Source organism: Hordeum vulgare, chromosome 2H (assembly GCF_904849725.1).
Source record: "Hordeum vulgare subsp. vulgare chromosome 2H, MorexV3_pseudomolecules_assembly, whole genome shotgun sequence".
NCBI classification, from domain to species: domain Eukaryota; kingdom Viridiplantae; phylum Streptophyta; class Magnoliopsida; order Poales; family Poaceae; genus Hordeum; species Hordeum vulgare.
The window spans coordinates 641,188,727-641,216,144 of record NC_058519.1 but is presented as its reverse complement, the minus strand read 5'-3'; the positions used below and the strand labels follow the sequence as shown (position 1 = coordinate 641,216,144).

Below are 27,418 nucleotides of genomic sequence, written 5' to 3'. Positions count from 1 at the left end.
GTGCACGCACGCAAGTGACATTCCTGCCCGTGTTGTCATATTCATGAAGTTGATGTCGATCCCTCTCTCTCTTTTGTTTTTGTAGGTGGTGCCTGAGAAGTAGAGGTGCAGCCACGACGGACTCAACACCAAGCAGGCGCAACAACGCTTCCAAATCTTCCGCAGCTTCACGAGAAGGAGGCCGGAGGTGCTCGAGCATGGGATCGACCAGTGCTTCCTCTGTTCATGCGTTTATTCTCGGGACTCTGCTCTTCCCCATGCCATGGATCTCGTCTAAGGTCGCCTCCCCTTCTCCTCCACGCGCCTCTCTCTTTCTCTCTGTCGATTTTGCGATCGTGGTTTCCTCACGCAAAGATTGCTCTATTTCCCGACGTAGATGCTGATCATTCTCTATTGTAGGTGATGCTGGACAACACAAGGTAGAGCTGTGACGGCCTGAACACTAACCAGGTGCGGTAGTACCTCCAAATCTCCGGCTTCAACAAGCAGCTTCAGTAGAAAGAGGTATTTATAATCTTTATCTGCGCTCTTCCTTCTCGCGACTACTGGTGGTGGGGATGCTTAACTCAAGTTATTTTTCTTTCATTTTGGTGTGTGTAGTAGAGCGAGTTCTTGGGTTTCATGTGAAATTCGGTCACATGGGTCATAGGGGACTGTTGCCATCACGACCATCGCGCCTTCCAGCGAAGTGGATGGGTAAGCTACTGTCACTCAAATTCATACCAAAAAAGCCAGTCTTGTTTGTTTCATATACATGAGGTGACACGATTTCTGCTGCTGTATATTGCTTTCACTGTTGTGTACAAACTTAGTTAAATTACAACCAAAGTTAGTTTGCACACACATAGAAAAACATAGCATGTTGAGATGCAGGTTGTTTGGTCAACAAACATCTCAGTAAACTGTTTGTTTTTTAGTAGCAAAAAATAAAGTAAATCTCCTATATCTTAGCATTCTAGAATTTCGGTGCCTTACATGTGTTACTTTATGTCCTGCTTTAGCTTGCAAACCTGATGCTTTGTTGTCTATTTTCATTTCAATTTTGAAATGTCTCAAACTCCTGTGTGCCCACATCCTCGACTATATCTATATGCACCTTAGTAGTAAGATGTACATTGGTCATGTAAATATCATTGAAAACTATATTTGCCTCCATACGTTGTTGCCAGCACTAAATGTTGTAAGTAGAGGTTAGAAATGCAGAATTGTGATGTTGTGCGGGGAGCACTGTTCCTACATTCATGAGTTACGTTTCAGCTTCATATCCTCTCAGGTTTAACTGTTGGTTTACATTGAAACTATTGCAAGTGTCAAATGAATGCATAATGTGCAATTTGTCTAGTAATCTAGGCACGCATAATTAAGTATCAATTTTCTTATAATCAAACTATATTGATGGTTGTAAGATAAGCTAAAACATACTTGTGCTATTGTGATTTTCAAACTACATGCCATTCATTTCTTAGTTTGATGTATTATATGCTTCTGATGCATGATCCTTTCAATGCTAGGTGATTTGATTTTCGGAAGTTGGAAGAGGAAGACGATGAAGCATGGTGTTTATCTATCAATCTTCCTTCTTTTCTAGTTGTAATCTGTAGCTAGTTATATTGTAATCGGTAATAGTCAGCATATATGTTTCTGAATACTATGTAAAGTCTATAATAGGCTAATTTTCCCAATCATTTCAAGAATTTAGTTATGTTCCATTTGAAATATTTGTCTTTTGTGTACTGTGAAAACGTGAGAACTAGAAAACTGGCAAGTTGGACCAACTTAAAAAAAGGCCGAGTCCCCAAAAGTAAATGGACTATAAAATGGCCGAGGCCTCCAAAAAAGCTATTGGGCTAGAATTGGACTGTAAAAAGGCTGTGGTGTAAAAGGTTGTATCCTGGAAATAAAAGACCAAATTGTTGGGCGAGGTCCATGTAGTTAAGCAAAATTAAAAGCAAAAATGTATATTAAATGGGCTGAACTAATGGGCTTGGCCCATATAAATACCTAACTGGACTGGTCTGAATCTTACCAATGACCAATTCAATTGGTCGCTATTTTTCCACGTCACCTCGCCACGTTGGATCTGACGTGGCCTAGGTAGGCTACCAATGACCAAAACTATTGGTCGTAGAGTCTACGACCTTTTATTTTGGTCGTAACCGCTTACAACCATTTCACAGAAAAGGTCGTTACAGTTCATTAGATACGGTCCGCTTTTGACCAACTGTTTTTGGTCATAAAAATGTCACAAATGGAAAACAACGACCATTCAGTGACCAATATTGAAAGTCAAAAGTTGACATATTTCTTGTAGTGGCGCCACATAGTTCTTTCAGGGAAAAGAGACATCGTGGGAGTGGAGGGCAAGACAAAAATGCGTGAAGATTATAAAAAGTTTCATGAAATTCCTCCCTTGAAAGTGAAGGCTGGCCCAAGCACCCTCTTAAGCGATGAAGATTATCCATTGTCACAATGCAATAAGCAAGGGACGCACGCGAAGAAAATTTGAAGACTTTCTCTCCACAACTATTCTGATAATTGCACTGATGATGGATTTGATTACGCAAAGAAATGAAATCCCTTTGTAACAGATGAGTTTTCGTCCGAAACCGTGATTCTTCGAAAAAGATTGTCCATTTTGTACATGAAGTGCATCCAGTTTTTACCGTAACTTTCTCCACTTTTTATCACATGTTACGTCAGTGAAATGATGATACCATGGCAACTTCCAACCTTTTCAGAGTTCATTTGCAGTGCTTCTCAATTTTAGGGTCACTTAACCAAAAAAAATCAATAAATGCATGAAAAATACCAAATGAAGTAGGAGAGGGTTGAAAATTGATGATGTGTCTTTGAATGGTGCATGTTGAACGCACAAAAAGTCTGGTTTGAAATAATTTCAAAAAAAACGAAATCCCTTTTGTAACAAATGAGTTTTCGTCCGAGACCCTCATACTTCGAAAGAGATTGTCCATTTTGTACACGAAGCGCATCCAATTTTTGTCGTAACCCTCTCAACTTTTTAGCACATGCTATGTGGGTGAAATAATGATACCATGCCAACTTTCAACCTTTTCAGAGTTCATTTGTAGTGCTTTTCAATTTTAGGGCCATTTAACTCAAAAAATCCAGTAAATGCATGAAAAATACCAAATGAAGTTAGAAAGGTTTGGAACTTGATAATGTAGATTTGAATGGTGAATTTTGAACGCACGAAAATTATGGAGTTGAAATAAGTTCAAAAAAATGAAATCCCTTTGTAACACATGAGTTTTCGTCCGAAACCCTAATATTTCAAAAGAGATTATCCATTTTGTACACAAAGTGCATCCAGTTTTTGCCATAACTGTCTAAACTTTTAGCACATGCTATGTGGGTGAAATGATGATACCATGTCAACTTTCAACCTTTTTAGAGTTTATTTGTAGTGGTTTTCAATTTCAGGGTCATTTAGCTCAAAAAATGAGTAAATCATGAAAAATACCAAATGAAGTCACAAAGGGTTCAAAATTGATGATGTGGCTTTGAATGGTGCATGTTGAACGTACAAAAAGTCTAGAGTTGAAATAAGTTAAAAAAATGAAATCCCTTTGTAACACATTAGTTTTCGTCCGAAACCTTGATACTTCGAAAGAGATTATCCATTTTGTACACGAAGTGCATCCAGTTTTAGCCATAACCCTCTCAACTTTTTAGCACATGCTACGAGGGTGAAATGATGATACCATGCCAACTTTTAACCTTTTCAGAGTTCATTTGTAGTGTTTTTCAATTTCAAGGTCATTTAGCTCAAAAAAACCAGTAATTGCATGAAAAATACCAAATCTCTACTATTAAAGGGGGATCTGCCGTCGTGATGGTTCGACCACGACAGATCCCCTCGCTAGCACTGCCACCGCTAGCAGTTCCATCGATTTTTTTCATCCCTCCATAAACCGATCGATTAAATACAGAAAAAATGTCGCATCCCTCATTGCTTACCCCGAACCGGCCGAACCGCACGCACGTCCTTGTCCATATCTCCCCCTATCTCTCTGCCTCGCCCACGTCTCGCCTCTCCCGTTCAATCCTGCGTCAGGTCGCCGCCGCCGCTCCCCTCGATCCATTGGCCGCGCCTGATCCCGCGGGATCCGGCCCCCGCAGGCGCGGTAGAGATCCACCATGGAGGCCATGGAGGAGCAGTCGCAGCTCTCCGACTCGATATGCCAGGCGGCCTCGCTCCTCGCCGACGACGGCCCCTCCGACGACTCCGCGCCCAGGCGCCCCTCCACCTTCCTCAACGACGTCATCCTCGGCAACATCGTAAGTTTCGGGTGGAGCCCCCCCCCCCCCCCCCCCGCACCTCAGAACCGTTGCCTCGTGCCCCGATCTGATCCATTCCGATCTGTTTGTGCAGGGTTCCGGCAAGTCGGTCGTGCTGAACAGCCTCTGACACATCTCTCTCCATCCCCCAAAAAAAGTGAGAGACGACCACCGCCGCTCGTCGGCGACAAGCAGGCGGAGTTGATCCGGACCCGCTGGTTGAGGTGACGCCACCGCACGTACGTGCGCGCATGGCCGAGAACCGGCGCCGGCGCCGTCGCCGGAGAGCGCGGCCGCAGCAGGCCTCCGAACCCTCGCCACCGTCGGCACTAGCCAGCCTCAGCTCCACGTGAGCACGCTCCCCTCGCCCTTACCCTATCCTTGATCTCAATCCAAAGCTTATTCAACAGATCTAATCCCACTGCTCCCTGTCCTGATTCCTGGCATCCCAAGTGAAATTGTGTTTTGGACACGATCTCTACTGTACATAAGGGGATTGAGAACTCGGAAGTGTAAAATTGTTTGCGACTCGTCTGAGAGACTTATAGAATAGAGTGGTTGAACACAACAATTGTACGTATACCACAAGGTGGTTGCATATCAAGGACAATACTCTGTTGCTATAGGTGATCCTAATGTAGCCTGTTTTGGTCAAATTCTAGCGTATTGATATGCATTTTTATATTTCTATTTAGGGAAAAGAGAGGCTTGGATTATGTACAACGGTTGCTACAATCCAAGGGGAAACTTAATTTACTCGTTTTTTCCTTGGCGATTTGTTATACTGCCATAAATTTGTGGGCGGTGGGCTGCTTCATTGCTCTCTTTTGAAATCCTATATATGCAGCCTGCACTACGTATATCTCTTTGTCTTGCTGAACTAGAAGCCCTAGCTGCATCTCTTCTCTGAATTCTCTGATAGTACCTCTCACAAAGCCGTGTAGTGCATTTCACCCACAATCGGCCACCCTGTAAACTTCAGGTAACTGATGGAGGCCAACCAACCATCGCAAACTTCAGATAACTAATGGAGGCCAACCAACCATCACAGTGAGCAGCTTCAGCCTCCTCTGCCTCAGAACACGGGCTTCTCTTTCTCCATGTAGAAAGTAAGACCACACCATTAATGAAGGAACCATCGGTGTTCATATTGAATTATTGATATATACATCTCACAATGGGAATAATTTTTCTTCAGTTAAACGGTCACGCTTTTTGCCTTAGTGTGTAAAGTAAGAGCATATATACCACATTTCTAATAAATTAGTAGTTGTTGTGTATCTCTGACAGATTTGACTTCTTTCTTCTGACCCTTCGATTTGCTCCATGCCAGGGAAGTTGCTGTTGCAGTGAGGCCCTCTAAGAAAATATGTGATGCCTCTGGATCTATTTCCTCACCCTCATCGGGATCTCATGCCTGGGAAAACCTTTTAGACAGCCTGCTCCACCAAATCATTTCTCTCATTAGCTCATTTCATGACTTCCTTGCGTTCCGTGGCACCTGTCACTCATGGCACGCTGCTGCCTTTTCCTTCCCATCTGTATATACCTTCAGCCTCCCACCTCTCCACCTCAAACCAGATATAAGCCAAGAGAGTTACAACTCTGATCGGAAATCACAGCTTGTCGATCCTTCCAAGAAAAATTTATCCCATCGTTGTTCAACACCTGGGGTTACTCCACATCCCATGCGCTATCTAGGCTGCTCATATGGTTATCTTATCTTCTCTGATAGGAGACACTGCCATCTCGTCGATGTGTACACTGGCACTAAGGTGAAGCCGCCAAAATTCCAATCTGAGAGCAACACTTTGATCTACCTTGGTATCCTTATGGCTCCACTGAATTCGCCCAGTTTGCGTCTCATCCTTTTCTCGAGGATGTCCATGCTCCAGTGGCAGGTTGGAACAAATTTCTGGATAGAGCACCCTCTTGATGGTGAAATCATCCATCAGATTGTGTTCTTCAAAGGCGAGATGTTCGTCATGGACTTTATTCAAAGGCTACATACCATACGCATAGCACCTGAGCTCAGCACGCAGGAAGTAGCAGTTATGTGGGAAGAGAGCATGCTCGTGGGCCTGCATTCTAAGCCATGGTTGGTGGTCTGTGGTGACATGCTTGTCTTGGTTGATCTCTCGGTAAGCATGGAACCAACTGTTTGGCTTCCCTGGCACCTTTCAAGTCTTTTGCCTCAACTTCTCGGTCGAACCAGCTAAGTGGGTAAAGATGGATAAGTTGGACAACTGGGCTCTCTTCCTCACCAATGATAGGAGAAACCCTACATTTTCTTGCATGAACCCTGAAAGATGGGGTGGAAAGAGTAACTATATTTACGTTCCAACAAAATCAGAAGATTTTGATGAACCATGGACTGCAATAGAGATTGGACAGCCGGTGCCCAGCTCGACTCACCGTATGTCATTCAGTTCCCGCAGCCATTGCCCATTGCAGTCCACTAAATAGCCTCTAGGTGCTTCCCAGTTTGGTCTACGGGCTTGACCAATCACTACAAGAAATATGTCAACTAACGACCTTTTGTCAGTGACACTGGAAGGAATGGTTACAAATCTATGACCATTTGACATCATCTGGTCGTAAGCTGTCTGGAGGGGTCCTAGCCCCAAAAACCAACGACCATTTTCAATAGAAAGGTCATCACTTGCTTACTGGAAAAGGTCATAAAGCGGACAGCACCTAGCACTGCCTTATTTCTAGGTGATAATGACCAATATGAATGGTCGTTACTAGGCTAGTGACCAGCGGTGGTGGTGGTGACGCCAGGAACACCTCACCCATCGGCAGTTGTTGTTGTTGTTGGAATTATGCCCTAGAGGCAATAATAAATAAAGTTATTATTATAATTCCTGTATCAAGATAATCGTTTATTATCCATGCTATAATTGTATTGAATGAAGACTTATATACATGTGTGGATACATAGACAAAACACTGTACCTAGCAAGCCTCTAGTTGGCCAGCCAGTTGATCAACGATAGTCACTGTCTTCTGATTATGAACAAGGTGTTGTTGCTTGATAACTGGATCACGTCATTAGGAGAATCACGTGATGGACTAGACCCAAACTAATAGACGTAGCATGTTGATCGTGTCATATTATTGCTACAGTTTTCTGCGTGTCAAGTATTTATTCCTATGACCATGAGATCATATAACTTACTAACACCGGAGGAATACTTTGTGTGTATCAAACGTCGCAACGTAACTGGGTGACTATAAAGATGCTCTACAGGTATCTCCGAAGGTGTTCGTTGAGTTAGTATGGCTCAAGACTGGGATTTGTCACTCCGTGTGACGGAGAGGTATCTCGGGGCCCACTCGGTAATACAACATCACACACAAGCCTTGCAAGCAATGTGACTTAGTGTAAGTTGCGGGATCTTGTATTACGGAACGAGTAAAGAGACTTGCCAGTAAACGATATTGAAATAGGTATACGGATACTGACGATCGAATCTCGGGCAAGTAACATACCGAAGGACAAAGGAAATGACATACGGGATTATATGAATCCTTGGCATTGAGGGTCAAACGATAAGATCTTCCTAGAATATGTAGGATCCAATATGGGCATCCATGTCCCGCTATTGGATATTGACCGACGAGTCTCTCGGGTCATGTCTACATAGTTCTCGAACCCGCAGGGTCTGCACACTTAAGGTTCGACGTTGTTTTATGCGTATTTGAGTTATATGGTTGGTTACTGAATGTTGTTCAGAGTCCCGGATGAGATCACGGACATCACGAGGGTTTCCGGAATGGTCCGAAAACGAAGATTGATATATAGGATGACCTCATTTGATTACCGGAAGGTTTTCGGAGTTACTGGGAATGTACCGGGAATGACGAATGGGTTCCGGGAGTTCACCGGGGGGGCACCCACCCCGGGCAAGCCCATAGGTGTTGGGGGTGCCGCACCAGCCCTTAGTGGGCTGGTGGGACAGCCCAAAAGAGGCCTATGCGCATTGGGAGAAAAATCAAAGAGAAAAGAAAAGAAAAGGAGGAGGTGGGAAAGGGAAGAAGGACTCCACCTTCCAAACCAAGTAGGACTCGGTTTGGGGGGAGACCTTCCCCCCTTGGCTCGGCCGACCCCTTGGTGGTTCTTGGACCCCAAGGCAAGGCTCCCCCCTCTCCCTCCTATATATAGTGGGGTTTTAGGGCTGATTTGAGACAACTTTTGCCACGGCAGCCCGACCACATATCTCCACGGTTTTACCTCTAGATCGCGTTTCTGCGGAGCTCGGGTGGAGCCCTGCTGAGACGAGATCATCACCAACCTCCGGAGCACTGTCACGCTGTCGGAGAACTCTTCTACCTCTCCGTCTCTCTTGCTGGATCAAGAAGGCCGAGATCATCGTCGAGCTGTACGTGTGCTGAACGCGGAGGTGCCGTCCGTTCGGCACTAGATCATGGGACTGATCGCGGGATAGTTCGCGGGGCGGATCGAGGGACGTGAGGACGTTCCACTACATCAACCGCGTTCACTAACGCTTCTGCTGTATGGTCTACAAGGGTACATAGATCACACATCCCCTCTTGTAGATGGACATCACCATGATAGGTCTTCGTGCGCGTAGGAAATTTTTTGTTTCCCATGCGACGTTCCTCAACAGTTGTTGCTATTGCTATCTACATCAGAGTGCTGAATTGAGATGTTGCATGTTGCTAACTAGTCGACCATAACATCCTGCCATAATATCAGTGAAGCAAAATAGAAGCAGCAAAATAGAAGCATTCCTAACGACATCCTGCCATAATTAACATCAAAAGTATAACACATTCCAACACAGTTCACAACAACAGGCCGATAACACAGTGCGCAAAAGTACAACAGTTCACAACGACGACGATAAACCGAGGATCATGGAGGGTGACGACTAAATGGGACCTAGAGCCTTCAGGAGGGCTGCATGCTCTGCCCTAGTCTTGATGTCATCAGCACTCCGCGATAAACCGCGTGCATGCGACATCAGGTGTTCATAAATCCCATCCCTGGGCTTTGGCTTTGTGGTGCAGTATGGGCATCTAAACATTCCCCTCCTGAAGTAGGCCGCCTTCCCCTTCTCCCTAATCTTCTGGGCTTCCTTCTCAATGAAGGAATCTTTGTTGCCGTCCTCCACGTCATCTCCAGAGTTATACTGCACACACAAATTAATTGGGCACACATTATGCATTCGTATAGGCATTATGGAGCCAGAACACACACTTCTGATTCAGAATGATGCAATGAACAAACATCAGATAATTCCGATTTACCAAATTTTAATGAACAAACAAAGAAAAAAGTCATGTACAGTAATCTAATTAAACAAACAACATTAAAACACTCTCTACATCAATTTCATTAAAAAGCCCACCAACATGCATTCATATAGTGCTTGCGCTGAACTAAAATAGTTGGGATTACCTCATACGGTTCGTCGTCGTCGTAGTCAGTCATACGGGCTCTTGAACCCAGTCTTGGTGAGCTTCCTCTTCATGCCTGCAGCTTCCTTTTCCTACAATATAAGTAATTCGATTAGTACAAACTATGTAACACAGTATTCAAAAGGTCAAGCATTCAACAATGTGCTTCTAATTACATTCATAGTGCTGCTGCATCAGCCACCCTATTCTCTGCACTGGGTCTGTCCTTTGTGCATTTCACTTATAGAATCTTTCGATCCTTCATACAAAGATTTAAATGTCCTTTCAAAAAATCAAACTGTACTCTATAACTATATGTTAGGTATACACTTCTTTTGTCAGGACATGTGCTGGATGTCACAGTGAAATTGGCCATGGACGTAATCAGCCAATATATGACTATACTCTAACTATATGCTTGTAATCAGCCAATATATGACTATGAGGTAGCTCTTTGTTGTTTTGTGTACTAATTAAGCAGTTGCATTGGTATTGACTTTACCAACAAAAACATGCAGTTCTCCATGTCAGGAAACCATGCATACCAGAAAGCTTGTTACAAGGACCGCTTTCATCCAAAATGTGATGTCTGCAAGCAATTTGTAAGTATCACTTCATTATCTTTTCTTGTCTGTTTGCATAAGACTATTCTCTCTGTTCTGCATTTTATATAGCAGAACATTGCACTATTGGGCTGCTCAGCCCCTGTTGTGCCCCGGTGAGGGGATAACCACAACAAATCTATCAACATATCCGGCACATAATAAAATCTAAGCACATGCAGCAATCAAGATCCCAATTCAAAACCTAACTCTTATTAAATCCTTACTAATAATCCCAATAAAATGCAAGAGAGGGGGCAGACCTAGGCAAAATTTAGGAATGGGTGTTCGTATATATCAAGCACATGACTTAGGTGAAATCTTTACTAATAAGAGAAATATTCCGTTGATTCAAGCCAACAAAATGCAAAAGTTCACCAACACATGCAAAAGCAGAGTGTGTTCTGCTCTCTGAATATATGAAAGCAGAAAACCCTATCTAAATAATCTCCTGCTTATCAACGATAACTATGAAAGCACGGGAACGGGAAGCATTACCACATCCACATGCACAAATCAAGATTAAAATTAAAGAAATCCAAGTCTCAATATATAAATCTATGTAGCATTCAAGCACGAATCAACTATAAAAAACCCAGAAAACCCTATCTAAAACCCACCTCATCGTCGGCAGCACCGCTCGAGGTCGTGTCCTCCTGCTTCGGCACCTCCGCAGCAGCGACAACGGTTGTGGTCGTGTCCTCCTCCTTCGGCACAGGCACCTCCTTCTCTTCCACAGCGGTGGCGACAGCAGTTGCGGTCGTGTCGACCTCCTGCTGCTTCGGCATCTCAAGCAGATCCGCAACGGCGACGGCGCGACGAGCGCCCTCCATTGGGAGACGAGGCGATGAGGGAGACGGTGCGATGAGGGAGACGAAGTGGGAGACGAGGCGATGAAGTGGGAGACGAGGGAGACGAGACAACGAGGGAGACAAGGGAGACGAAGTGGCAGTTCCCTCTTTATACGATGTGACAGTTCCTGCAATGTCCCGTCCACCACGTGCCGTCCGGGACATCTTACAAAAAAAACAAATGGCATAGACACCTTCAAAAAAAACAAATGGCCCGCTCGAACCTGGTCGGCACGAACCGGTTCGGTCGGTCTTTGTGTCTCGCTCGAACCTGGTCGACCGAGCCAGTCTACTCTGCTCGCGCTCTGCCCCCCTCGTCGCCGAAGCTCGTCGGCCGCCACCACCTCCGCCGCGCCATGGTTTACGAGGATGAGAGTAGCAACGACCTATCAAGCCTGGACATCAGCTCTTCCTCGGACGGCATGATGTACCGGGTAATTTGTAGAGCTAGGGTTAGGTTTAGGGTTTCGGTTTCTTCACATTGGGGATTTATCTCTGTTTCTTGGTTCTTCTTTAGATCCCTGCTAGCATCGATGACAAAGACTACATGGGCATCGAGAATTGTTCCCTGGATGTTTGCTTGGAGCATGGGCTGCCGCTTGAGCGTCGCGTAGCATTCGAAGGATTTGAGACAGGGAGAAGATTTTTAGTGTGTGCTCAGCCAGTTAGTTCTATCTTCTTTAGTGTTAGACATGCATGAAGTTGCTTCTGTTTTTTCTATCTGTCTCAAAAGATTCAGACTGTCAGTGTTTACTACATCACTGTCATTGTTTGTTTAGCTCAAATATTCATACTATGAGTGTTTACTACATCACTGTCATTGTTTGTTTAGCTCAAATATTCAGACTGTCATTGTTTATTACAGCACTGTCATTGCTAGTTTAGCTAAAAGATTCTGGCTTTTTACAGCACTGTCATTGCTTGTTTATTACAGCACTGTCATTGCATGTTTATTACAGAATTCTGGCTTGTTATTTTCTGGTTATTTTGTATTGCTGAAGTACTGGTTATTTTGTATTGCAGCCACCTCAAAACTGTTGTTTTGTTGGTTGGGTAGACCAAGAGTGGCCTCCCACAATGCAAAATACATTGTTAAAACTGTGGGAAATGTTGGAAGAGAGCAAGAGTGCTAGGAGGGATGATAATTTGGAGAATTCACTGAAAATTCACCACCTCACAGAGGAGAAAAGAAATCTTGATGCAAACTATGACAAACTAGTAGAAGATGTGAATCAACTGCTCAACCTTGCAGAAGCTCAAGGCGGGGTCATTAGGACCCAGAAGGCAAATCATTTGAAGGAGAAGGACAAAATTAATGATGAAATTTTGGTGCTCAACCTTCACATTGATGGTCTGAATAAAGGAATTGAGAATCTGATTAAACGCAGGGATGAGCTGAAGATCCAGATTGCTGATCAGTTGAAGGCATTGGAGAAGAACCAAGAGAAGTTGAAGATGACCAGGGACATTTTGGATCGATGAGCTGATCAGATGAAGATGAAGTCCACTATGCTATGGTTGATGTGTTGTTGTGTTGCTGTGTTGCTCTTTTGTACCAATGTTGTAATGCAAGATGATCAGAATCTCTATATTATGTATGATTAAGTAACTCCACTATGCTATGTTTGTAACTGTACTATGCTATTGTTGGTGTGTTGCTCTTTTGTAGCAATGGTGTAATGCAAGATGATAAGAATCTCTTAATTATGTATGATTAAGTGACTTTATCTTTGTTCAACCCAAGTATGTTGATAGATTGGTTGATCTTACTTGTTGTATCTTAAAAGATGAGAAGAATATCTTAATTATGTATGAACTGAAGTATCTACTTAATCAGAGAAACACCAAAAGGTTTCCAAGATTCAACCACTAGGTAGGAACGGTCATGCGCGTTGTTTCGACCGCATTTTGAAACGGCCATGAAAAATTCTAAAAAAATCAAAAAAATGGGAAACCTTTGCATTATGTCATCATATGTGATAAAGTTACCATGTAAAATAATAAACTTGTAATACGACAATTATTTTTAAAAAGTGTTCACACAAATGAGCTATCATGTGTGAAGATTCATGGCTTTCAAGCCACATAATCAATCTCATGGCCATATTCATGTCATAGTTTGTTGAAATGGTCTCATATTTTGCATAATGGTGCATGTTGGAGTGACAAACAATGTTGATTAAGGGAGTTTTCATCTTCCTTGTATGAAAAATTCATTTTTCATTTTTCAAATGCCCGAAATGAGTTTTTTTGTGAAGGACCTACCATATATTTGTTTCAAAATTGGTCCAAATCATTTTTCTAACATACTAGGCCATGTTTAATGTACAATTGACAAAATGGTTGGGTGTCAAAAGCTTTTATCCATCTCTCGTGAAAAAGACAAATCTATGTCGAATCAGCTGGAAGCGGGTCAAATTTGAACTGCGTCTGCCTTATAGTTTGCTCTTTGTTTTTTTCAAAAATAATTTCTAGGTACACAAGTATCTATTTAATCATAGAAGCACCAAAAGGTTTCCAAGATTCAACCACTAGGTAGGAACAGTCATGCCCGCCGTTTCGACCGCATTTTGAAACGACCATGAAAAATTCAAAAGAAATCAAAAAAATGGGAAACCTTTGCATTATGTCATCATATGTGACAAAGTTACCATGTAAAATAATAAACTTGTAATACGACAATTATTTTTAAAAAGTGTTCACACAAATGAGCTATCATGTGTGAAGATTCATGGCTTTCAAGCCACACGATCAATCTCATGGCCATATTCATGGCATAGTTTGTTGAAATGGTCTCATATTTTGCATAATGGTGCATGTTGGAGTGACAAACAATGTTGATTAAGGAACTTTTCATCTTCCTTGTATGAAAAATTCATTTTTCATTTTTCAAGTGCCCGAAATGAGTTTTTTTGTGAAGGACCTACCATATATTTGTTTCAAAATTGGTCCAAATCATTTTTATAACATACTAGGCCATATTTAATGTATAATTAACAAAATGGTTGGGTGTCAAAAGCTTTTATCCATCTCTCATGGAAAAGACAAATCTATGTCGAATCAGCTGGAAGCGGGTCAAATTTAAACTGCGGCTACCTTATAGTTTGCTCTTTTTTTCCAAAAATCATTTATAGGTACACAAGTATCTATTTAATCATACAAACACCAAATAGTTTCCAAGATTCAACCACTAGGTAGGAACGGTCATGCCCGCCGTTTTGACCGCATTTTGAAACGACCATGAAAAATTCAAAAAAAATCAAAAAAATGGGAAACCTTCGTGTCGCATCATCACATGTGACCTGCCAACTAGAAAAGATATATGAATTTGAGTACCGATGTCTTCTTGAACTATTCGATACGATTTTAACCATTATTTCTACAATATTTATAAAAAAGAAAAAGAAAAAGTGTGCCTCCAAACTCCAAAAAACTAGTGAAAATTTTCCCTCCCACCCCACCAAATTTTCCCTCCCACCCCACCAAAATTTCACTCCACTCCCTCTCCCACTACCACGCGGGACCCACCACTCCCTCTCCCACTCCTCTCTCCATTCCACTCCCCACTACCCACGCGGGATCCATTCCACTCCCCACTCCACCGCCCTTCCCTTGCTCCGCGCCGCCCCGCCGCCCCTCCGCCCCTCTCCCCTCTCCCCGATGATGACTACATCAACGACATGGACGGCTACATCTACATTGACGAAGTCGACGGCTACATCTACATCGACGACGACGGCTACATCTACATCGACGTCGACGGCTACGACTACATCGACGACGACAGCGGGTACATCTACATAATCAACAGTCGACGACGATAGGTACCTCTCCCCTCGACCCATCTCCTGTTGATAGATCCCCGTCATGTGTTCTTCTTGTTGGAAATATGCCCTATAGGAAATAATAAATTAGTTATTATTATATTTCTTAGTTCATGATAATCGTTTATTATCCATGCTATAATTGTATTGATTGGAAACACAATACTTGTGTGGATACATAGACAAAACACTGTCCCTAGTAAGCCTCTAGTTGACTAGCTCATTGATCAAAGATGGTCAAGGTTTCCTGGCCATAGGCAAGTGTTGTTACTTGATAACGGGATCACGTCATTAGGAGAATCACGTGATGGACTAGACCCATACTAATAGACGTAGCATGTTGATGTGTCATTTTGTTGCTACTGTTTTCTGCGTGTCAAGTATTTGTTCCTATGACCATCAGATCATATAACTCACTGACACCGGAGGAATGCTTTGTGTGTATCAAACGTCGCAACGTAACTGGGTGACTATAAAGATGCTCTACAGGTATATCTGAAGGTGTTCGTTGAGTTAGTATGGATCGAGACTGGGATTTGTCACTCCGTGTGACGGAAAGGTATCTCGGGGCCCACTCGGTAATACAACATCACACACAAGCCTTGCAAGCAATGTGACTTAGTGTAAGTTGTGGGATCTTGTATTACGGAACGAGTAAAGAGACTTGCCGGTAAACGAGATTGAAATAGGTATACGGATACTGACGATCGAATCTCGGGCAAGTAACATACCGAAGGACAAAGGGAATGACATACGGGATTATATGAATCCTTGGCACTGAGGTTCAAACGATAAGATCTTCGTAGAATATGTAGGATCCAATATGGGCATCCAGGTCCCGCTATTGGATATTGACCGAGGAGTCACTCGGGTCATGTCTACATAGTTCTCGAACCCGCAGGGTCTGCACACTTAAAGCTCGACGTTGTTTTATGCGTATTTGAGTTATATGGTTGGTTACCAAGTGTTGTTCGGAGTCCCGGAGGAGATCACGGACGTCATGAGGGTTTCCGGAATGGTCTGGAAACGAAGATTGATATATAGGATGACCTCATTTGATTACCGGAAGGTTTTCGGAGTTACCAGGAATGTACCGGGAATGACGAATGGGTTCCGGGTGTTCACCGGGGGGCAACCCACCCCGGGGAAGCCCATAGGCCTTGGGGGTGGCGCACCAGCCCTTAGTGGGCTGGTGGGACAGCCCAATAAGGCCCTATGCGCCATAGGAAGAAAATCAAAGAGATAAAAAAGAGGAGGTGGGAAAAAGGGGAAGGACTCCTCCTTCCAAACCTAGTCGGATTCGGTTTGGAAGGGGAGGACTCCCCCTTGGCTCGGCCGAACCCCTTGGGGGTCCTTGGACCCCAAGGCAAGGCTTCCCCTCTTCCCCCTATATATACGGAGGTTTTAGGGCTGATTTGAGACAACTTTGCCACGGCAGCCCGACCACATACCTCCACGGTTTTACCTCTAGATCGCGTTTCTGCGGAGCTCGGGCGGAGCCCTGCTGAGATTAGATCACCACCAACCTCCGGAGCGCCGTCACGCTGCCAGAGAACTCATCTACCTCTCCGTCTCTCTTGCTGGATCAAGAAGGCCGAGATCATCGTCGAGTTGTACGTGTGCTGAACGCGGAGGTGCCGTCCGTTCGGCACTAGATCGTGGGACGGATCGCGGGACGGTTCGCGGGGCGGATCGGGGGACGTGAGGACGTTCCACTACATCAACCGCGTTCACTAACGCTTCTGCTGTGCGATCTACAAGGGTACGTAGATCGGAAATCCCCTCTCGTAGATGGACATCACCATGATAGGTCTTCGTGCGCGTAGGAAAATTTTTGTTTCCCATGCGATGTTCCCCAACACTTCTAGGGTTTGATAGATCCCCCTCATGTGTTCTTCTAGGGTTCATGGGGCTGGATCAATTGGGATGGTTCGATACATTCATGGGGTTAGGGTTAGGGTTCATGGTGTTAGGGTTAGATTCATGGGGTTAGGGTTGTAGTTGTCATGGGGCTGGATCATGGGGTCCTGCATTTGTGATGGGTAACAAATGGGGGTACATCCCCACGTGGTCGATCTAGGGTTAGGATTCAGTCAATCTAGGAGCTCCTGGAGGTTCTTGTTCATGTTCATGGGATTTATTCCTAGTGGTTCATGTTATCCCCCTTTGGTTAATTAGAGTTTCCATCAGCAATACTTGCTTGTATCAGTAGCACTTGGAGAAGAAGCTACTAGGGTTGGTATCAACAGTACTTGCTTGCTTGCTCCTCTTCAATTTTCTTCCTTGCTTGCTTGTTTCTATCAGTAGCACTATGCTTGTTTCTATCAGTAGCACTTCTTTTGCTTGCTTGCTTGTATTAGTAGCACTTATGCACTTTGCTTGCTTGTATTAGTAGCACTTATGCACTTTGCTTGCTTGCTTGCACACTGCTTGCTTCTTTATTCACCATATGTTGGGCAACCAGTTGCTATGAATGCATATGTTTGCCTCCATTAGGGATACAGTTGAGTAATTACTTTGCTTATAGATGATTGCAGGTACATGGATAAAATTGCAAGTTAAAACATAAAAGTAATTGTTGTAAATAGTTAATGCATTTCTTCACATATATAGTTTTCTTCAACTATCAGTTTAGTACATTACTACCTCCTGTTTCACATGTTTTAATACGGATGCATTGCTACACTTGTATGTGCATGCTAGTCCAAGTGCTTCAATTTAGTTGCTTGCTTCAACTGTCAGTTTAGTACTGATGCATTAACTGTATGTGCATTCGTACACGTGTATGTGCATGCTGTTCCAAGTGTTTTACATGTATTAGTACTGATGCATTAACTACATCACTATATTGTTGGTCCAACAAGTTTGCTAGCTTCACATGTATTACATGTATGTGCATGCTCGTCTAAATGCTTTCCTTTATTGATATAAGTGCATCATTTTACTTTATCCCTATTGTATCTGATTGTTGTTTATTCTATTTTGCAAGCACCACCTCAAGATCATCCATGTCAAGGATGACAAGGTCAAACCCGAGGCCAACCAGTGGTATGCAAGTTGCTCCTTGTGGTTATACCGTCATATTTATAAAATGTGTCTTAATATGCTAAGTGAAATGTAATATGCTAAGTAAAATATCTTGGAGGCTGGTGATGTAAAATAATGTCAGATTTTACTATGCAAATGTATTGCTGTAATCTGAATTAGCTGGCTTAGTTGTGCATGTGTGCTGTTACTCTTCCTTAGCTGAATAAGTAGGATTAAATGATAATAAAATATCATAAGATATGTTTGGTTGTCTGTGCATGCATTCCAACAATTAACGTAATAATTATGTTTACTTTGCCTTGCAAAGATGAGCATCCTCTCATCGAGTACGAGAAGGTTAGGGCTAGAAATATGATGAGGAACAATCGGATATTCCAGTCCCTTGGCATTGATGCAATAGCGTCAATGATTAGGAAAACAAATGATGTACAAGAAGGTACAACTAATGGGGTTCAAGAAGGTAGTGGAGTTACCAGTGATGACCCAGAGTACAATCCTAAGGAGGATGAAGTTGTAGTGCAGAAGACTGTTAAGGTGCAAACTCTGTCTTGCTTGGAGGGTTCGGGTTCTTGTATGCTCTGTGTTTCCTTGTGCTCACATATTTATCTTGTGATCTAATTTTTTCTGTGCTATTTATACAAGGCACTGAAGACAGCCAGCAAGAAGAGGAAGATCTCAGAAGCATCTGCTGCAATGCCTCCAGGAAGGGTGATGGCCCCACCTCCAGGACAAATAAAGAGGATCCTGGAACCTGATGAACCTGATAGAGTCACAAGGCAGAAAGCAACTATGGCGGCTGCGACGGACCATCAGGAAAGTCCACTGGGCATGGACTTTGAGAGCTCGGTGGAAATGTGTGATGAGTTTTTGTGAAGCTGTGCACCTGTGAAGTTGTCAATTATTTAAGTGATTGGCCATTCTGGTGATGAAACAATGTCTTGCTCTATTTGAACCTTATGAAGTATTTTGTGAAGTTGTCAATTATTTAAGTTTTGTTTGGACCATTTTGTTTGGGCACTAAAGTTAGTTTGGACAGCAAAAAGGCTGAGGCCCAAACAAGAAATAGACTAAGAAGGCTTGGGCCTAAAAAAAGAGTAGGCCAAGGCCCAAACTAGAATTTGTCTAAAAAGGCTTGGGCCTAAAAAAAGAGTAGGCCAAGGCCCAAACAAGAACTGGACTAAAAAGAGTAGGCCAAGGCCCAAAAGAAAAGTGGACTAATAAAAAACCTGCTCAGTAAAAGATTCTATCCCAGAAAATAAAAGGCCAAATTATTGGGCCTCGCCCATGTAGATGACCGGAATGGACCGGGCTGAATCGTATTTATGACCTTTTCATTTGGTTATAATTCTGCCACGTCAGCCTGCCACGGTGGCTCTGACGTGGTGCGGGCAGATTGCTAGTGACCAAATCATTTGGTCATTAAACCTACGACCTTTTGTTTGGTCATAAAATCCTACGACCAATCCAGAAAAAGGTCGTTGTAGTTCATTAAAGACCCTCAGCTTTAGACCTTTTGTTTTTGGTCATAAAAAGGTCACAAATGAAAATCAATGACCATTCAGTGACCAATATTGAAGGTCGTTAGTTGACATATTTCTTGTAGTGAATGATTGGTCATCGTTGCTTGTTGCAGTTGTAGGGCTTTTCTTAGTCTTTCACCATCCCAGTCCTGTCGATTCCTGTTTTTATATTATTCAGTTAGCGACTAGGTTCTATAACTCCCATGGTTTCTTGACTTGGCAAATGTATTGTGTACAAGAATATTTATCTATATTGTCTCCAGGAAGTGATCGTCCTGCACTGCCTCTATGAGGAATAATAGAATTCTTATGTAGCAGCTTGTACAAGAAAGCACATTTTGTATATGCCATCACTGTTTTGAATTTCTTTTGATATAATGGGAGGCATACAGTATAGATGGTTCATTCGAATAAGATGCTGCTGAGATTTCATCTATCGTACAAAACATGCAATTATATTCAGCCAACAGCTTTATTCAGGAGCAGTTGTTTGTTATTTCCAAGTTGCAATAGTACTGGCCACACACAATGAAGTATGGCACTTTTATTTTCTCACCACTTCATCGATCAACTGAACACGTATTGATCCAGTTAGCACAGCACAGGTAGTAGCCACAGGCATGCTGTTGAGGGGTGGTAGTACAATAATCATGAGATATATGAGCTGCCCATCGACGGGAGGGTGTGAAGCACCATGCTCATTATCTCAAACTGAACCTACTGCACAGGCTGACCGTAACTCCACCATGTAAGAAGGTTCAGTAAGGTGAGAGGCTTCTGAGATTTCATTTATCATGCAAAACAAAGCATGCAATTTTATTCGTACAAAAGCTTTATTCAGAAACAGAGGTTTATTATTTGCAAGTGGCAATAGTACTGGCCGCACATGATGATGTATGGCACTTTTATTTTATAGCTCTTCATCGATCAACTAACGGTGATCGATCTAGCTAGCACATCACAGATCTTAGCAGACACCACCGACACCGGTAGCTGTCATGGGGATGCTGTAGATGGTGGGGGTGATGGTGCTGCACGGGGTGGTGGTGCAATATTGCGGAATGTTCACGCTGCACATCGACGGAAGGTTCTGAAGCACCATCCTCATTATCTCAACCGAAACCTGCTGCTGAGGCTCGCCGAAACTTTGCGATTGCTGCTACTGAGGCTGACTGAAACTTTGCCCTTGTTGTTGCCGCATGATGACTTGTGCCATGCTAGAGACAGCCTAGCACCGAGCCTGCTCCGAGATTTGGGCCAGTGGCTGGCAGCACTGTTGCCGCATCAACTGGCAACCGCTTGCCTGCCACATCTGTGATTGGACGTATGGTGTCCGGCTGCACTGCTGCAGGAAGGCAGCACATGTGTTCATCTGCTGCTGCGGCTGTTGCCGGCACTGCCCGTAGCCCTGGCTACAGGTAGTGTCCAGCTGTGCAACAGCGCTGGTCGCCGCGAAGGCGATGAGCACGAGGATGAGTATGGTCTTCATGGTGGCTGGCTACTGGTTTTGTTATCTTGGATTTTGTTTTCCTTGTACTACTTGGTAATGCAAACGGCATCAGCAGAGCATTGATGACTCATAAATTTCCCTTTACTTGTAAAAGATTGTCATGGAGCTATGCTTCGGCGTGTGAAACTGATCTTGTTGTTTTCTCTACGCCGAGTTTAATTGTTTCTTGGAACTCGTTTTGTAGTCTTTGTATAAGCTGGTAGGAGATAAAATGCCATGAATCATCAAATGAGTTTTACATGTGGAAAGTCTGATGTAACATTTTGGTGTGTACCATCTATCTCTTCATGTTGTGAACTTTTGGTTTAATTGAGAGACATACAAAATACAGTGATTGTTCAATTCAGTGAGATGTGTCATAGATTTCATTTGTTTCGTGGAAAATGAACCACTCCTAGAGTGGAAGGTGTTCCTAATGGTGTAAAACAGTAAAATAAAATATATATAATGTATAAGTAGGAGCGAAATTATGAAAATATATCTTATGCCTTTAGATACTATTCGTTTATCCACTAGGTTTTGTAACTTGCATGGTTTCTTGACTTTGCAAATGTATTATGCACAAGAATATTATCTATATTTTCTCCATGGAGTGATCATCCTGTACTGGCTCTATGGGGATTAATTGACTTCTTATGCAGCAACTTGGTTGGCATTAATTCAGTGACTGAACACAAAAACACATACTGAATATGTCAACATTGTTTCAAATCCGGTAACTCTTTATATTGCTCATACATGTTTGTGGTCGTGTGCTCTTTGAGCTGGTCTCTCTCTATACATTCGTTATGCCACTCTTTTATTTCTTCTTTCGTGTCCTGATTTTTTTTTTTTGATTTAGTGGGAGACGTACAATAGATTGATGGTTCATTTTGGTAAGATGCTTCTGAGATTTCATCAATCGTGCAAATCATGCCATTTTATTTGGACAACACCTTTATTCAGGAGCTGATGTTTCTTATTTCCAAGTTGCAATAGTACTGGCCACACACGATGATGCATGGGACTTGTATTTTTTCACCACTTCATCAATCAACTGAACACTGATCGATCTTCCAGCGCAGCACAAATTTTAGCAGCCACCACCGGCACAAGTAGGGGCCACAGGTGCCACTCCAAGGTGTGGAAATGCAGCAATACGGGATGTACACGCTGCACATCACGGGAATGGGGTGAAGTACCATCCTCAGTATCTCAAACTAAACCTGCTGTGGAGGATGGACATAACTTTGCCATGTAAGATGGTCAGTAAGGTGAGATGCTTCTGTGATCTCATTTGTCATGCAGAACATGCAATTTTGTTCAGACAAAAGCTTTATTCAGAAACAAAGGTTTCTTATTTCTATGTTGCACTTGCAACAGTACAGGCCACACATGATGATGTATGGCACTTTTATTTTATTTTTCACCCTTCATCCATCATCTAAACTAAATGGTGATCGATCTAGCTAGTGCAGCATAGATCTTAGCAGGTACCACCAACACAGTTAGCGACCATAGGGATGTTGTAGGGGCTCTAAGTGATGGTGTTGCACGGGGTGTCGATGCAATGTTGCGGGATGTTCACCCTGCACATCGACGGAAGGGTCTGAAGCACCATCCTCGTTATCTCAACCGGAACCTGCTGCTGAGGCTGGCCAAAACTTTGCCCTTGCTGCTGCTGCTGCTTCTGCATGATGACCTGTGCCACGCTACAGACGGCCTGGCACCTATCCTGCTCTGAGATCTGGGCCAACGGCTGCAGCACTGCTGCCACATCAACTCGCAACCGCTTGCCTGCCACATCTGTGATTGTACATATGACATCGGGCTGCACTGTTGTAGGAAAGCAGCGCATGTGTTCATCTGCTGCGGCTGCTGCTGGCATTGCCCATAGCCCTCGATGCAGGTAGTGTCTAGTTGCGCAACAGAGCTGGTCACCGCGAGGGCGATGAGAGCGAGGATGAACATGGTCCTCATGGTGTTTGGCTCTTGCTTTCTTTTTGCGGGAGCTACAAGCTCGCGCTTCAATGTTTATGTTTGTGTGAAGGGTGATGAAGGATGGTCTTTATGGTGCAGGCCTATTTATAACTACCATGGCACCATATTCTGCATTGCATCCCTAGCTTGCTTTGCTAATGCTTTTTGCGTGCTTTTCAAACTGATCATCTTAGACTCTTGTGTTAGGTAGCGCTACAAGTCCAATATTGGATGACCAACAGAAATACTTTTGAACAGATATCATCTAGATGTCACATGAAGCCTGACCTGGATAATCGATATGACTCATCACTGATCACTTTTCATGTCAAGCGTATATTTGGATTGCGTCATTTTGTGAAATTGATTTTGCTATCATGTACGAATTATTAGGTGTAAATCATATTCACATGTTTGGTACTCCATCTTATTCTTTCCTATAAACTGGTTTTGTATTGTTGTGTTAATTGGTGGTACAAATGGCATCGGTAGCGTGTTGAATGACTCATAATTTTTTCTTTACATGTCAAGGATTGTCATGGAGCTATGATTTTGGCTTGTGAAACTGAAGTTGTTTTGTGTACACCGAGCTTGATTGCTTTCCATATAAAAAAAGGATTGCCATGGAGCTATGCTTTGGCTTGTGAAACTGAAGTTGTTGTCTTTTGTACGCCGAGTTTGATTGATTTTCTATATAAAAAAGGATTGCCATGGGAGCTATATATGATTTGCCTTTCGGTACTAAAGTTGTTGTATTGTGTATACATATCGAGTTAGATTGTTTTCTCTATTACTGACTTTGTAAAAGTTCCATGAGTCATCAAAAGCACATTCACATGTGGAAAACTCCTCGTGGGTGTGTGTTCGCGCGCGCGGGCGGGGGGGGGGGGGGGGGCAGATACTCCCTAATAATAAAGCGTTGATTGCTTCTGTCGTCCGTTGTGCCACTTTTACAAAAAAAGCCCCCGACGTTTCCTGAAATCAACCCCTAGTCCGGATTTAAGTCAGAGAAGGAATCATTTTTCGCATTTTTCAAAAAAAACCCGATTTTCGGGTAATCAACCCGCGGTCGGATTTAAGTCAGAAAACGAATCTTTTTTGACATTGTTCAGAAAACCCCCTGATGTTTCAGGTAATCAACCCGCCCTCCGTATTTTAACAAAAAAAAACTAACTTTTCAGTTAATCGATCCAAATTTTATCTAAAACAAAAGTATCCATGTCTTTTAAACAGTAACTCCGATTTTAACATGTTATATATGAAATTTGATTAAAAAATATGTAGAATATAAATATGATGTTATTTTTAGCTATTGAATACTTCTTAAATATATTTTTTGGGGAAACGTAATCTGTAGTGTACGATCCTTTTTTCTCTCTTTTCGGCGACGATACGAATTGCAATAAACATCCATTAAATTAAAACAAAATTGAGAGGAAAGAAAACATCGTTAATCACACATGCACACCTTTGAAAAACCTCGTGGGGAGAAACAACATATTTCTCATCTTATTCCGAGTGACTGTACATTCAAACGTGTTTTCGTTGTGTGAGCACTAAAGCCATCGTTGGCAACACAAATGTGATGCCATGTGAAAATATATTGCGTTCAGAGCGTGTGTTATTTTCTCTTCCGTTGCAACGCACGGGCTCTTTTGCTAGTGAAGTTATAAAGGGTTGAAAATTGATGATGCGACTTTGAATGGTGCATGTTGAACGCAAAAAAATCTGGAGTTGAAAAAAGTTCAAAAGAAGGTTTTGTGCCCTCTAGGATTGGAGGCGGAGAAGATATATGCATGCCCTAATGACTACATCCTCTACCGCGCTGAGTACGAGGATTTCAACGCATGACTGGTACGCGGTGCATTGCAGTAAAAGATCGGACGAGATGACGCTGGTGATGTTGAGGGCGAGCGCCCCGGGAAGAGGGTTCCTACAAAGGTGATGTGGTGTGCTCCTATAATACCACGGTTGAAACGTTTGTTCAGAAACAAAGAGCATGCCAAGTTGATGCGATGGCACAAGGAAGACCATAAGAAAGATGGGAAGTTGAGAGCACCCACTGATGGCTCGCAGTGGAAAAAACTCGAGAGAAGGTGGGGGACTTTGCATGTGACGCAAGGAACGTATGATTTGGTTTAAGTGCAGATGGCAACAATCCTTTTGGGGAGCAGAGCAGCAATCATAGCACCTGGCCCGTGACTCTATTTATCTATAACCTTCCTCCTTGGTTGTGCATGAAGCGAAAGTTCATTATGATGCCATTGCTCGTCCAAGACCCTAAGAAACCCGACAACGACATTGATGTGTACCTAAGGACATTAGGTAAAGAACTTTTACAATTGTGGAATGGAAAAGGTGTACATGTGTGGGATGAGCACAAACAACAAAAAGTTGACCTAAATGTGTTGTTGTTTGTAACCATAAATGATTGGCCTGCTCTCAGTAACCTTTCAGGAAAAACAAACAAGGGATATCATGCATGCACTCACTGTTTAGATGACATCGAAAGTATATATTTGGACAAATGCAAGAAGAATCACTACTGGAATCAGAGAATTTTCTATCTGCCAGCTTTTTGCCGTCTGCTGGCTGATGGCAAAGAAGCTCTTTGCCGTCAGCTACCAAAAAATAGACGGCAAAGAGCTGACAGATGGCAAAGAAGTGCTTTGCCATTAGTCACTTTTTTGCGGTCAGCTGACGGACGGCAAAGATGGACCAAGCTGATGGCAAAGACATGGCTGATGGCAAAGATGACCCATGCATACGGCGAAGAAAAACCGCACATGTAGCCATTACGTTTGCCATCTACCGGATCTTTGCCGTCCGCCAAAAACTCCTTTGCCGTCTGCCTAGGAGCACGGCGGACGACAAAGGGGACGGCAGCCCACCAACCCCACTAACGAGGTTAGGTTTCCCCTAACCCCCACAAAAAAACCCTCACACCCCACGCGCGCAGCTCCCCACCATCACACCGCCACCTCCCACCACCTCACCGCCCCGCCCCGTAGCACCGCGCCACCCCCACCGCGCCGCCTCCCTCACCCAGCGCCGCCCCCACCTCGCCGCCCTCCTCCTGCACGCCGGATCCAGCTTGCCGCCCCCTCCTCCATGCCTGATACACCCGGCACCTCCCTCACCCGGCGCCGCCACCACCTGGCCGTATACCACCGCACCGCCCTCCCCCGTGACGGCCCCCTCCCTGCACCGCCCCTTCCCACTCCGCAACGTCCGACCTCCCTACGCTGCCCTTCGTGTTCCCCTCGACTCTGCGGGATCTGGAGTGCGACGATGACGGAGAGGACGAGGGCAAGCCGTCGCTCCGGCTGCACGCCCCCGTCGCCGTCACCGCCCTCCGCGCCGCCGACCTCGAGGAGGACGAACATTTTTTGAATCTTGAGAACCAATTTTGAAAAATCATGAACAAATTGGGAGCACAACAATTTTTTAAAGCACGAACATTTTTTGAATCTTGAGAACAAAATTTTGTATCGAGAACAATTTGGAAAAAAAACATGAACAATTTTTTAAAGCCCTGACATTTTTTGAATCTTGAGAACAAATTTTAAATCAAGATCAATTTTGAAAAATTCTGCACAAATTTGGAAGCGCAAACTGTTTTTTAAAGCACGAACATTTTTTGAATTTTGAGAATAAAATTTTAAAACGGAGAACAATTTTGAAAAACCCCAAATAAATTTGGAAGCGCGAACAATTCTAAACAATTTTTAAAACGGAGAACACATTTAAAAGCACGAAGAAAATTTTAAAGCACGAATGTTTTTTGAAACTTGAGAACAAATTTTGAAACTGAAAATAATTTTGAAAAATCATGAGAAAATTTGGAAGCGTGGACAATTTTTTAAAGCAAGAGCATTTTTTGAGTCTCGAGAACAAAATTTTGGAAAGGAGAACAATTTGGGAAAAACCCGAACAAATTTGGAAGCGCGTTTTTTAATATCACAAACATTTTTTGAATCTTGAGAATGTTTTTTTTGAAATCGAGAACAATTTTAGAAAATCCTGAGCAAATTTGGAAGCGCGGACAGTTTTTTAAAGTACGGACATTTTTTGAATCTTAAGAATAAAATTTTGAAATGGAGAAATATTTTGAAAAGCCCCGAACAAATTTAGAAGCTCGAACAATTTGGAATAATTTTCAAAACGGAGATAAAGTTTTAAAGCACGAACATTTTTAAATCTTGTGAATAAATTTTGTTACCGAGAATAATTTTGAAAAATCATGAACGTATTTGGAGCACGGACATTTTTTGCCTAATATGCCTGAAAACCTTTTAAGCTAAATGAATGTGGCACCTTGTTTGCAATGTCATTGCTGATTGTATTAATCAACACATCATCTGTTATGTCCTGTTTG

The 27,418-nt window shown here is 43.1% G+C and overlaps 3 pseudogenes; 1 reads left to right on the top strand and 2 right to left on the bottom strand.

Moving 5' to 3' along the window:
* The first annotated feature begins 4,550 nt into the window (after positions 1-4,550).
* LOC123428883 lies at positions 4,551-6,765 on the top strand (annotated as a pseudogene).
* A 13,669-nt stretch (positions 6,766-20,434) lies between these two features.
* LOC123431124 lies at positions 20,435-21,247 on the bottom strand (annotated as a pseudogene).
* A 1,148-nt stretch (positions 21,248-22,395) lies between these two features.
* On the bottom strand, positions 22,396-23,164 carry LOC123431123 (annotated as a pseudogene).
* Positions 23,165-27,418: the final 4,254 nt, after the last annotated feature.